Source organism: Equus quagga, chromosome 13, assembly GCF_021613505.1.
Source record: "Equus quagga isolate Etosha38 chromosome 13, UCLA_HA_Equagga_1.0, whole genome shotgun sequence".
NCBI lineage: Eukaryota > Metazoa > Chordata > Mammalia > Perissodactyla > Equidae > Equus > Equus quagga.
In genome coordinates, this window is record NC_060279.1 from 20,153,530 (window position 1) to 20,167,779 (window position 14,250).

At 44.5% G+C, this 14,250-nt stretch overlaps 1 long non-coding RNA gene across 1 annotated transcript; it reads right to left on the bottom strand.

Moving 5' to 3' along the window:
* Window positions 1-1,885: 1,885 nt before the first annotated feature.
* On the bottom strand, window positions 1,886-13,800 carry LOC124250945 (uncharacterized). The gene is made up of 4 exons (XR_006891649.1): window positions 13,700-13,800; window positions 9,866-10,079; window positions 9,056-9,099; window positions 1,886-2,077 (listed from the first exon to the last, which is right to left on the bottom strand). It is a non-coding gene; the product is annotated as an uncharacterized LOC124250945 (long non-coding RNA).
* Between the last annotated feature and the right edge of the window lie 450 nt (window positions 13,801-14,250).

Consider the following 14,250-nt stretch of genomic DNA (forward strand, 5'->3'; position numbering starts at 1 on the left):
GGAGGACAGAACAAGACGATGCCCTGGGAGATACCAGCTCCAGACTTATTTACTTGGGGGCATCGACCTTCACGCATGAGATTTCCAGGGAAGCATCTGGAGAGGGGAGTGGGTTGGAGCTCAGCTTCGCTGTCACCCCATGGAAAGAAGGGCTGAACATTTCAGACAGCTGTGGCCCTGGGAGCAGCCTAACCCAAGGGAACCACACAGAAAGTCCCCTCAAGACTGCTGTCCTGGTTAGGATAAGGTTCAGCCGCTGTAACAAAGGGCCCCCACAGGAGAGTGGGGCATAGAAGTTGGCATCTCTCCCGTGCTCAGTCTGGAGGCAGACAGTCCAGGGATAGTCTGGCAGGGCTGTTCCAGGAGGCTCCTCTCCCTGTTGTCCTGTCATCCCAGAGGAGTTGTCCTCATCAGTGTGGGTCAGGACAGAGCTCCAGCCTCAGAGCTCATGCTCCTGGCAGCAGGACAGAGGGAGAATTAGAAAGAAGGGCCTGCTTCTCTCTCCTAGGAAATATCCTAGAAGCCACACAAATTGCTTCCCTTCCCATCCTGGAGGGAGAGCTAGGTTACACACCCAGCCTAGCTGCAGAGGTGGCTGGGAACTCTGTAGTCTTGGGTGGCCACATGCCCAGCTAGAAGTCAGGTGTTCAGTTGCTCTGAGAAGTGGACAATGCTATTGGGAGGCACGTGGACCTCTCTGCCACACCCCTCTTAATGTTTCCTCCTACCGCCCGACTACTGCCTACCTCGAGTTCATGTTTTATGAAAAACTGTCCATCAGACAAATTGCATTAAGCAGTTCGCAATTCAGGAACCAACTGATAATCATGGGCTGGTGGATGCTTTTCATTAGATTTGCTGGCAATTCACTGATGGGGCTCCATTCCGACTCTGAGGTTGTCTCCCACCCAGAGCCCACTGTGCACATGCAGCCAGAAGCATCTTCTCCAATGGAAGTCAGTCATGTCACTCCCTGCTCCTGGATACCCTGCTCCTTAGAACAAAACCCAAAGCCCTTCCTGTGGAACTGAGCTTGGACTAATAAGGGAGATGAGAGGCAGCCGCTGGCCAGCCAGCCAACGCCAAAGCTCACAGAAGAGGAGAAAATCTCATTAGCAGTGCTCTATTATGGGAGCTGACCGATTTCCTGGTCATGAGCTGGGGGATATTTAAGTTTGAAGACACAGACCAAAATGCACCAGTGGGAAGTGGTCCCAGAAACCAGGGGTACTGGTCCAACCCTCCACCCCCCAGCCTTGCTCCCCACCTCTGTCTTGTATGTGCCTAGCACTGCAGCTTCCTTCTGTTTAGAATGCCGCCTCTCCATTTCTTGTGGTCAGAGCCATGCATCAGGGCTCTGCCAGATGCCACCTCCCTCAAGACGCTGTCCTGATACTGCCAGCAGCAGGTGAGCGTGTGCTGTGCTGTGACTGTCCTTCCTTTCTACCTGTGTGAACAGGTGACTCTACTCTAGTTAGGTCCCTGTCTGGTCTTCCCAGCTGGACCATGCTCTTCGGGCAGGATCTGTGTCTGATTCATCTCGGGGAGCCCGAAGGAGTTTGGCCAAGTGCCCGGCATGTGGGTTTCCCAGAGAGTAAACCTCACGGAAGAGTATCTGTGGGAAACTGAACAATTCAGTGTGAGCAAAGTGCAAGGAGGGGTGGTGGTGAAAAGGTCTGGGGGGGGGACAGGTCACAGAGGGTCCTGAAAGCCTACTAAGGAGCTGGGACTTGCCCTGAAGGGAATGAGAGCCGTGGACGGATTCCAAGGAGAGCAACACTGGTTGACCACACATTGGGCTGTTTAGCGTAAAGAAAACCAAAATGGGGGACTGAAGGGGAGCGACAAGACTCCCAGCCTGTCCCCAGCCCTCTTCTTACTTCCCTGGCCGTGCTGTCAGTGGTGAAGGAAAATCTTCTCTGACCGGTCAGATGCTGGGCCCGTCCCTGGGCAATCTCAAGAGCTTGTTGAAAGACTCTGCACACAGTGCAACCCAGCCTTGCAAGAAGCAGCCAGCAGCTTCCTGGACATTCCTCGGGCTTCTTAGGAGCCCATGTGGAAGCTCCCTGATAGATACCTGGAATGACAAATTCACTGCCTAAAATGGTAATACCAGGGAAATCTCTGGGCACCTGGAACTTGCCTTTTAATAGCCACCTTTCCGCCATCCCCTCTATCCCTCTGGGCTGCTGTCACAAATCCTCCCTCTGGAGCCCCCAGGATGTCTGGTTTCCCGGGGAGCTCCCCTGGAACCTGGAGCTGGCTGAACAGCTCATACTTCGGTCAGGACTCTTGGAGAGACTTCTCTGTGCCACTGTCATAAAAAGGAGAAATCATCACAGTGGACAGGCCCAATTCCTGCGTTACAGTCATAAAACTCAGCAGCACATGGAAGTGACCTGAGGTCATTTTGGGGGCCCACGCCTGTGCCACTTCTCTGACTCCCCACACAGGCTGGCTCACGGGGCTTGGTTATCCTATTATAGACCTCTTGGTTGTAGTAACAAAGGCCACAGGCTCACAAGTTTCCCATGGTCCTTCTGAAAATGTTAGGCAATGTTAGTATACAGCTTCTGCCTTTCTGCCCTACACTATGGTTCCCAGCCTTTTCCCTTCAGAACCACTTTCGTTGTTGTTGAGAGTTACCGTGATACTTCTAAGCCATTTTTCCATTTAGATGTTCTGATTAGCTCCAAGTACTACATCACTACACGCTTCTCAGACTGGAGCACACACAGCCCCAATGCTGTGCAGGAAGGATGCAAAGCAGTGTATCTGTGATACATCTTTCTGGAGCATCAAGTTTATTACAAGACTTGCAAAGCCAAGGGCTTTACAAGACCCATCCCTCTTCCCCACAAACATGGAAGAAGAGACAGAGAGGAGAGGGGAGGGAAGAAGTGCCCCAGAACAAACAGTCCAGTCTCTGAAGTTTCACTCAGGTAGGAGCCGAGGAGCACACCTGCAGCGAGTGTGGCCTCTCCTCGTGTCCCCCAGGTGCCTCCAGGCCATCCTCTAAGTTCACCAAGTATTTTGGATACGATGCTTCTGAAGGCCGTGGGGGTGCCAGATACCATTCTGATTTGAGTCCCGTGCGGAGAACCTGGCAGCAGTTTGCCCAGCTCCGTCATCCAGTGGGCCAAATCTTCTCTCCCCAAAGTGTGTGCACATACAGGTATGTACTTCTTGCACTGCTCCAATTCACAGCTGAATGCGTCCCGCCTCTGGCCAACCTCCACACCACATTACCAGGCTCTCTGGTGCTCGGCATCTTTATCTCCACTTAAAATGCAGGGGTGCGGCTTGACCTCCCCACGATCTTTGATTTGAACCCTGCCATGAGATTAAATTGGCTTCACTCTGTTGCGTTTGCCATGCTGGTTCTTGCTGTGCGGACAACAGAAGCATTTTATCAAGTTTAAGAATCTCCCTGTAGCTCCCTTTGGCCCTGGCTGGGGCCAAAAGGAGAGACTGGGGTGGTCCTATCAGGCTGCCCAGTATGCAGAGAGTTTCCATTGCAGGTACCCTCTGGGGCTCCACTACTGTTACTGGTGCTGTGGGTGGAGGCAAAGGCCCCAGGGCCACGCTGGGGGATTGAGCTGGCAGTGGTGGTCCTCGACTCCAGCCTGGGTGGTGGAGTGGTAGGCTCCCAAGTAGGCTGCTCATTTTCTGCCTTGTGGAGGCAGGCGGGCTTGATTTTATTGCATTTTCTGGGAGTGCAGAGACCTTCGGCTGCACCTCATGGGTTGGGGAAGAACTGCAGGTCTTGGGGTCACTGGAAGCGGAGGACCTTATGGTGACAGTGTGGCCCTCCACCTTGGGTTTCTTGGTGCTCAGGATCAGGTACGTGCCCATAACACTGTGAAATCTCCTCCTTGTTAAGGAATCCTGGATCTTATCCCGCTCAAAGCCCATGTTCATCATCACCTGTGTCACCTAGGGATTCCTGTTGTCACGGGGCAGCTCTCTGTAAGGCTTGAGTTTCTTTTGGCCCATATTCACCCATGGGTCCTTCATAATAGCTTTGAGAGTTTTTCTCTTGCTGGTGTCGAGGGTCGTCAGTTTTTTCAAGAGGTTTCTGCATTTAAAGGACGAGAACATAGGAAGCTGGTATTGCCCTTTCAGTACCCGCCTTCCCACCATAGAGAAGTCTTCTCCCAGTAAAGGCAGGGCCTCCATGAGCAGAATGTAAAGGATAACTCCCAGGGCTCCCACGGCTGCCAGGGCCGGCATAGTCTTGGCATCAGAGCATCTCTGGGCAGAGTCATGGGGTACCGCAGTGCCTACTCAGCTTCCAGCCGAGGAACACGCTGCTCAGGCCAAAGTCGGACAGTTTCACATTCAGCTCTGCATCGACCAGCAGGTGCTCCAGCTTCAGGTCCCTGTGGATGATGCCTTTGTGGTGCCAGTACTGGAAAGCCAAGTCAAGCTGCCGGAACTGGCCTCGGGACCTCCTGCTCCGTCATGCAGCTGTGTGCTTTACTAAGTAGTCGAACACGTCTTTCCGCTGACATACTGAGTAATGAGGAATAATGTTTCCTTGGTGTCAATCACCTCAGACAGCTTTATGATGTTTGAGTGATTCAAGGCCCGCAGGCTGTGGGCTTCATGGAGAAGTTTCTTGGTTCTGGAGAAGCTCTGTTCAATCTTCTGAAGGACTTTCATGGCTACCTCTGTCCCAGTTGGGATGTACCAGGCTAACTTCACCTTGGAGAAGGTGCCTTCACCAATGGTCTGGAGGAGCTCATAACTGTTACTACTGGTCTGCCTGTTGGCAGAGGCGGCCGCGAGTCCTGGAAGCATGGTGACCTGCTAACTAAACTAACTGATAATACTAGTTAATGATGCTAACTACGCTTACTTAACTATGCTAACAAAAAAAACTATAGTATGCTAACTAATACTGATTAATGATACTAACAATGCCATGTATGCTTACTATGCTAATAAACAATGCTAACAATACTAAATATGCTAACTATACTGACTAGACCAACAATAGTAACTATATCAACTGTACTAACAATACTAAATAAAAAAATTTTAAAAAATGAGAAAAAAACAAGAAAACACAAACTGGTGCAGCCGCTATGGAAAACAGAAGGGAGTTTCCTCAGAAAATTAAGAATAGATCTACCATATGATCCAGCTATTCCACTGCTGGGTATTTACCCAAAGAACTTGAAAAAACAAATGCATAAAGATACCTGCACCCCTATGTTCATTGCGGCATTATTCACAATAGCCAAGACTTGGAAGCAACCTAGGTGCCCATCAAGGGACGAATGGATAAAGAAGATGTGGCATATATACATAATGGAATACTATTCAGCCATAAGAAATGATGAAATCCGGCCACTTGTGGCAACATTGATGGACCTTGAGGGTATTATACTAAGTGAAATAAGTCAGAGGGAGAATCTCAAATACCATATGATCTCACTCATAAGTAGAAGATAAGAACAACGACAAACAAACACATAGCAACAGAGGTTGGATTGGTGGTTACCAGAGGGGAAGAGGGAAGTGAGGACAGTGAAAGGGGTGATTAGGAACATGCATGTGGTGATGAATTGTAATTAGTCGTTGGGTGGTGAACATGATGTAGTCTACACAGAATTCTAAATATATTATGATGTACACCTGAAAGTTACATAATGTTTTAATTCAATGTTACTGCAATAAAAAGAAAAATTTTTGAAAGAACCAAAAAACAAAGAAAAAATGAGAAAAGAACAAAGAAAAACAAAAAAGAAAATAAAGAAGAATAAAAAACAGTAGAGAAAAAATAAACAAAATGGGGTGAGGAGGAGAAAACAAGCTAACTGTGAGCTGAGTCCTCAGGTCACCAAAAATAAGCTTCTTGGGCTATAAGTACCAAAACCTAGGCCTGGCTAGAGACTTATATAGAGATGTTTGTAATCCCATTACAGTGGCTCCTTATGAGCTCAGAGCAAGAAATAGACCAATTATGGCTGCGGATAAACCACTTTTTGGTCTCAAGAGCCCTTTACTCTTAAAAAAAGGACCCAAAGAGTTTTACATTTATGTGGGATATTAGAGAGTGATATTCACTGTATTAGAAATCAAAATCTGCAGGATGTTTCAGTGGCCTTTTCATTTCCAATTTAAAAATCTGTAATAATTTTTGGCTTTTAATGACTTCATAATGTCTACACTTAAAATATTTGATTCCTTTTCCTTAAACTCTGATTAGACTCAAAATGACATTACGACTTAACCGATAGTATAATACTACAGGAAAATGTTCTGTTGCATAAGTCATAAGAAGGGACATCATTAACATTTATAAAGCTGAGAGAAAGAGCTTTCATTGTATTTTCCCCAGTAAGCTCATGAGCAGATTTCTTATCAGAAAACTTGGAGGCCAGATGGCATGGGTTGATGTGTTCAAAGTGCTGAAGGAAAAAAGAATCCAACTAAGAATCCTAGCTCTGGCAAAACTGTGCTCCAAAACTGAGGGAGAAATTAAGACATTCCCATATAATCCAAGGCTCAGAGAGTTCTCTACACTAGACCTGCCCTCCAACAAAGAGAGTCCTTCAGGTTGAAACGAAAGGATGCTGGATAGTAACGTGACACCTTATGAAGAAATAAAGGTCTCTGGTCAAAGTGAGTATGTGGATGACTATAAAAGCTAGTACTATTGCAAATTTGGTTTGTGGCTCCACTTTTTGTTTTCTACATTAAGAGTCTCAAATATCTTTTAAAAACCCAACTGTTAGTATATGTTTTTGGACACACAATTCCTAAAGATGTAATTTTGCGACATTAATAACTGAAATGGGGTGGAATTAGAGCTGTATAGGAGCCGAGTTTCTGTATGTTACTGAAGTTAAGCCAGCATAAATTGACATTCGAGTGTTATAACTTTAGGATAAGTGTAATCCCATGGTAACCACAAAGAAAAAAAGCTATAGAATATACTCAAAAGAAAATTAAAAGGTAATTAAAATGTTTCACTACCAAAAATCAACTAAATGTTAAAGAAGACAGTCACACAGGAATGACAAAAAAGCTAGAAGGCATATAGAAAACAAACAGCAAAATGACAGAGATAAGTCCCTCCTTATCAGTAACTACTTTAAAGGTAAATGCATTAAACTCTCCAATGAGAAGACAGATTGGCAGAACGGATAGAAAAACATTATTCAACTGTTTGCTGTCCACAAAAGACTCACTTTAGATCCAATGACACAAAACAGTTGAACATGAAAGGATAGAAAAAGATAGTCCATGCAAATAGTAACCAAAAGAGAGCTGGGGTTCCTATACGAATATGAGATGAAATAGACTTTAAATAAAAAACTTTGTGAGACAAAGAAGGACATTATATATTAATAAGAGGTTCAATACAGCAAGAAGATATAACAATAATAAATGTTTACACAATTAATGACAGACCATCAAAATGTATGAAGCAAGAATTGACAGAACTGAAGGGAGAAATAGATCATTCTACATATTAGTTGGAGCATTCACTACCCCATTCTCAATAATGGATACAACAACTAGGCAGAACATAAATGAGGAAACAGAGGGCTTGAACAACACAATAAACCAACTAGATCTAACAGACATACACAGGACACTGTCCAACAACAGAATACACATTCTTCTCAAGTGGACATGGGACATTCTACAGGATAGACCATAGCTTAGGCCACAATTTAAGTCTCAATATATTTTAAAAGATAGATATCATACAAAGTTTTCAACCACAATGGGATGAAGTTAGAAAGCAGAAACAGGAAGAAAAGTGGAAAATTCACAAATATGTGGAAATTAAACAATATGCTCTTAAAAAACCAATGTGTCAAAGAAGAAATCACAAGGGAAATTATAAAATACTTTAGAGATGAAGGAAAATGAAACTCAATGTATCAAAACTTCTGGGAAACAAAGCAGCGCTAAGGGCGAATTTATAGCTATAAACACTTACATTAAAAAACAAGAAAGATCTCAAACCAACAACCTAACTTTATGCAACTCAAGGAAGTAGAAAAAGAACAAACTAAACCCAAAGCTAGAAGAAGGAAAGAAATAATAAAGATTAGAGCAGAGACAAATAAAATAGAGAACAGAAAAACAACAGAGAAAATCAGCAAAACCAAAAGTTGGTTCTTCGAAAAGATTAACAAAATTGACAAACCATTAGCTAGATTGACTAAGACAAAAAGAGAAGATTCAAATTATTAAAATCAGAAATGAAAGTGGGGACATCACTACTGACTCTACAGAAATAAAAATAACTATTAAAGAGTACTATGAACAATTGTACTCTTAACAAATTGGATAACCTAGATGAAATGGACAAACTTCTAGAAATACAAATCCTACCAAGACTAAATCACAAAGAAACAGAAAATATGAATAGACTTGTAACTAGTAAGGAGATTGAGTCAGTAATCAAATACCTCTTGACAAAAAAAGCTCTGGACCTGACGGCTTTACTGGTGAATTCTACCAACCATTTAAAGAAGAACTAACGTCAATCCTTCTCAAACTCCTCCAAAAAATTCAGGAAAAAAGAACACTTCTTGACTCATTCTATGGGGCCAGCATTGCATTGATACCCCCCCCCCCGAATATTTCTGGCCCATCTTCTAGACAGTCACCAGAGGATTTTCTAAAATATCCAGCCAGATGGTTCTTGGCCCGGTGACTTGAATCTGGATCCTGTAAGATATTTCTACTTTCTGTGTGAAGAGAGGACTAGCAGTGCTTCTAGAATCAGGCTGAATCCATATGGACCCCATCCAAGAGCCTCAGCCCACAATGGATGTCCACATAGCAGACTTGACACAGCTGAAGGGAATATTAGTGAACTGAAAGATCATTCTGAGGAAATTGCTCTGGATGCAGCACAGAGAGCCAAGGAGATGGAAACATAAAAGACAGGCTCTGAAAGGCAAGAAGTCCCATGAAACTTGAATCAGAATCCCAGGGGAGAGAAGGGGGGATGGAAGAGAGCAAAATGGAATATTGCCCAAGCTAGAGCTAGCACTTCCTTCTCAAGCAAACATGGGCTTACCTCCAGCCCTCCCTCAGGATTCCAAGGAGGTGAGTCTCCAGAGGCTGTGGTGGAGAGAGGAGAAAGGAAAGAACGAAGTGGATGTTAATTGAATGCTATTACATGTCACACACTGTCTCATCTTCAGCCTCATTTAATAGGTCCATTGGCTGTGAGGCTGAGATCTTTGCTCCCATTTTGTTGTGGGGCAAATATTCACTGTATCTCATTGGTCTTCATGCCCTTGGTGGTTAGCTCAAAAACACGCATGCAGTAGGTGCTCAATAAAGACTGTCTATTGAGTGTGAGATCTGAGGTTTGGAGAATTCAGTGTCTGGTCCATGGTGACACAGAAGGTAAGATGAGGAGAAAGGATTTGAATTCAGAATTAGCTGGCCCCAGTGCCTCTACCCCTTCCATTTCCTGGTGCTAAGAAATGTTTGCTCGCCTCCCAAGGCCATCTTCTCAGCCCTTAATCCATCACCTCCGGACACACCTGCAGGGGAAGTCCCCCAGGCCAAATCTGACTTGGGGCCAGCTCTCATTCCGTCCTGGAGGCTGAGAGTTCAGCTCTCTTTGCCCAGCACAGCAAGCATTCCCAGCTTTGTCTGCCACCTTCAGCAGACATTTTCATACCTCTTTGCACACAAAGTAAACTGCACTTTCTCATTTTGTGTTTGGGGAAAAAAAGGCCTGGTTAATTACAAAGGCCGTCTTGCCTCGGTGCCAAGAGAGGGGAGATGTTCACAGGAAAAATTAATTAATTTTGACTAATTGCTTTCACTTACACATCTCAGTTCCAATTAAGAAAACATTTGTAACTGAGCCCACCTTCTCCAGAAGAAGCTCCCATGCTCCGCAAAGAAAGAGTCTTCGGATTTAACTGACTGCTCCTGGCCCTGTGCCACTTGCGGCTGCCTTTGGAAAATGCCAGTTCAACATTTCAGAATCTTGCACAGGGGAGGCGACCTTTGAGGAACAGCTTCATTCAACGTTTTTCTGAGGATCGATCGCCTCACACTTGTGAAGTTGGCATAGCCTAAAACTGGACACAGAGAGGCCATATGTTCAGGCTGTCAGTTAGAATTGTTGTTAAAAATTCAGATTCCGAGGCCTGGCTCGGACCTGCCCAGGTCAGACATGATAAAGTTGAGGTCTGGAAATCTGTATTTTCAATAGGCGCAATGGGCAATTCTGACTTGGAAAGGCTTTGCTGTGGATCTCCTGGCTCTACCCTTGAAAGCCACATCATCCTAGGCAAGCTGTTTAATATTTCCCAGCCTCGATTTCCCAGAACTGAAAAAATGGGTGTAATAACAGCTCTCTTGAAGGGGTAGTGTTGGTTGTGCAGATCAGGTGAGGCCGTGACCCACAGTGAACACTGATTAAGAGATACTTATTGGTAAATAAATGAAAAACAACAGGATATATTGAAGTATATGAGGAAGCCATTGAGTGTAAAACTAATTCGGCGTGAGCTTGTTCTTCCAAAAGGGCCTGACATGGCCTGTTGAGCATGCATTGTACATCTGCTTTAAACATTTGCTATGTCCCAAAGACAAGAACGATGCCCATAAAGGTAGAGATGTAGCTTCCCCCATATCAACATCTTTTTAAGGATAAGCATCTGTCCCTGGAAACTAAGGATTAATTACTGACCTGCTGTGCAGACCTTGTGACCACCAATCCGTGGTGCCAGCTGAGCATCTCATGACAGTAGTCAAAGAGATACTCCTGTCACATGTGATGTATGCTCTTTGTGCCAAGATGGTATATAACCACTCTGTACACCCCACATTTTGGTGCTCTTCCTTTGTTGGGGAAGAAAGGCTCTGAGTTATAGTCCTCAGACCTCACTTATAATAAACTCACCCCAATTCTGATTTTTAGATTGATTATGGATTATTTGTATCAACATTATTTATATTAGTGAACATGGCTGAGTTCATTTCAAGGGGTTGATGAGAGCCAGGAGGAAAAAAAAAGATAATGTTTTTACCCTGCAGAAAGTCCTTGCACCTTAAATATAGTATCAGCGCTCTTTCTGGGCCCTCGATTCAGCTATCCATTCTTTTCAAACTCCAAATTCCACAAACCTCTTCTCTTCCCGTGGTATCCCCCTAAAAAAATCATTAGAAGACTGAAAGTTGGGGGCCTCTGGATCCTCCCTGAGAATGGAGTGAAAAGCAGACACATGCTCCCTGAGAACAAGGAGCAAAATCTTGTGTTTGCAAAATGGTCAAAAATGAGTCATTTTGAAACCAAGAATGAAAGGGTTAAAATTTCCCTGGATTAGGGTGAAACTGAGCCTGTACCCACAAGGTTGATGTGGGAAACAAAGTAACCAAGTTTCTGAGCTTGTTTTGCACAACAACAGGAGGACACTGATAAGAGAGCAGCTTCCTGACAGCCTCCCTCCCACCCCTGCCTGACTAAGTATCTTGCAGGAGCACTGAGAAAGTAAAATGACTGATTGTAATGTTAGACGTTACACATGCAACACATAGAGCCCCCTCCAATTTGCACATGTGCCCCGTGAAGAAATATGAAAGACAGTCACTCCTGTGCAGAGGACTCTTAAGACTTCAGCCCCCAAGGCCACATGGATGCTCCCCTCCCCTACCTAAAACTCCAAATAAAACCCCTTGCTTGTAGCTTTTCAGGGAGTTTGGGATTACAGCATCAGCTGCCTCTTCTCCTTGCGCAGCACTTTGCAAGGAAATTCCTACTTTCTTCCACTACACCCCGTGTCAGAGACTGGCTTGCTGGGTGCATGACAGGTGAGAAAACCCGCTTCTGGTTCCGCAACAATTTCATTTGTGGAAAATGAATATATCTCATCTTGCAAATGTCTTGGGCAAAATAGTGCACACGAATTCACAAACAGTCTTCTCTGGTACAAACAGTTGCCTGCTGCTCCAGGAGGCTAAAACAGCCCACCAGAAAGGTGGCAGCTTGGATCACTTGAGTCTAAAGAAAAATAACATCACCAAGCAGGGACCCCCCCCCCAGGGTAGGGGGTGGGGTCCAGGAGGGATTCTCAGGGCTCATTTCCTTCACATTTAGCAGAGACCATCAGCTCTTGGCATGCATCAACACTGACAAGAGATTTTCACATATTGAGGTATATGGGGTAACTATTCGGGTTCAAAACTGATTCAGCTTGAACTAGAAAGCCTGACTTATGGCCTATCAAACAAACACTGTACATCTGCTTCAACCACTAAAATGAAGAATGCACTCTCTTTATGATAAGAATGCAGACTTCCCTTCCTATGCCCTGTTGGTAACTCCCTGATTAGTCCCTTTCCTGACATCACAGTCATGTTGACCTGCTAATTTGCAACTGAACACCCCTTTGAAATGTTGATGAAAATGTATTCTGGGTGTATGCAATGTATGTTCTTTGTTCTAAAAAGATATAAGACTGTACAGAAAACCATGCTTCTCTGGAATGCTTTCTAAAGCCTTCCCAGGTTATAATCCTCATTCTGGCTCAAGTAATATCACTGTATTTCTCTTATCTATAGGATGGTTATTGGTTATTTTGCATCGACATTGCTTGGCATAGTCACAGCAGGATTTCAGAGGAACCCACCAGAGACCACCTGGAATCTACACTGAACCAGTATTTGGTACCAATAGGGGCCCATTGAGCCCCCCTGGATCACTGCATTCTTCAGGTGACCCTGGTGAGTTCTCCTGAAACCCAGAACTCCTTATTTTAACTTGATAGTCCAGAGTTTATCTGAACTATTTCAAACCTTCAGACTAGGTATCTTAAGGGGTTACTGGTACACACCCTAGGTAAGAGGAACCTAGGGGGGGTGAATTCCTAGGAAAGAGAAACCTAGGGGGAGTTTCCCAGGCTAGGGGAGCCTAGAGGGAACTTTGGCATGAATGGAGCAAGCTGATCTTTTTAATTTGGCTTTAAACTGGCAACGATTATGTTTATAAAGTCTGAACAAACTGCTTGATAGAGAAATGAGAGACTGAATGTGTTCAGCTCCAAAGAAAAGGGACATTGCTTCTCCTGGCCGAAAGGCATTCTCAGGTGACTGAGAACCTTAGCGGGAACATTGGAGGATCGAATGCCTCATGGCGTGTAGTGGTCCCATAGGGAACTCCACTATCATTCACGTTAGTTAGCTAAAGGCTCATCTGGGGAAGCTCATATGAGGGCTGGTCACCCAAGCCCCAAGCCCCCATGGCCATTTTAGGCTGCCAGTGGGAGAAACCGAGGCATGTAAGAGAGTGTTTACAACCTTTCTTTAGGGAGTAACACTCACAAGCAGCCCACTTCTGACCCACTACACTGTCCTTAGGAATTGTTCAGACTTTATAGCAAAACAAAACTAAGAGAAAAATGGGAAATCAAGCTTCTAAAAGCCTCCCAGTTCCTGAATGGGCAGTCTCACCTCCAAACTCTGGCCAGCTTCATGTTGAAACTTGCAAGTGTTTAATGAAATAAGGATAGCTGTAAATGACTGGCAAGATAAGCCAGGATAATCTGAAATTACAGTGGCCACTGTGGGGCTCCTTTTTAGGAGCCAGGCAACAGAGAAATTTCTAAAGAATCGAGCTCGCCACCTTCCAGCATATTTGCTCAAACTAAAGGTTCTGGAGGCTGTAAATATTTACAAAGAATAGCAAAAAATATCTTACCAAGCTTGTTTCATGTCCTGAGGGCTGAATGCAGTTGCACCCCATTTTGCTGTCAGCGATAGTCACACAGAAATGTGGGTTGCACTCTATTTGCGGCTAAGGGCCCTACCAAGCTGCTGCCAGCCTCAGGGGAATTACATTGGCCATTAGAAGGAACATTCCGATTAGATAAGATCATTTAAAAGTACACTTGAAATGCAAAAACGTCAACATTCCAAAATAATCTTATTGCAAGTTTTGTTGCAAAAAGCTAGTAGAAAATTAAGTTGTAAATAGTACTTAAAGGAATATATTAGGCCATGACGTTACAGTCACCTCCATAATCTACTCTCTGAGTTAAGGAGACTCAGAGATTTTCTGGGAAACTGCTACACCAAAGACCACTGGAACTGTTCAATACCATCAGGCAGTTACTGTTTGTCGTGGCTGAAACCTGACAAGGTATTTGAAAGGATTTAGTAATTTAGGATCAGAAATTTGGCCAAACTGATATTGGCCAAACTGAAATTTAGCCAAACAGAAGCTGATATTCAGAGCCTGATAGGGATTTT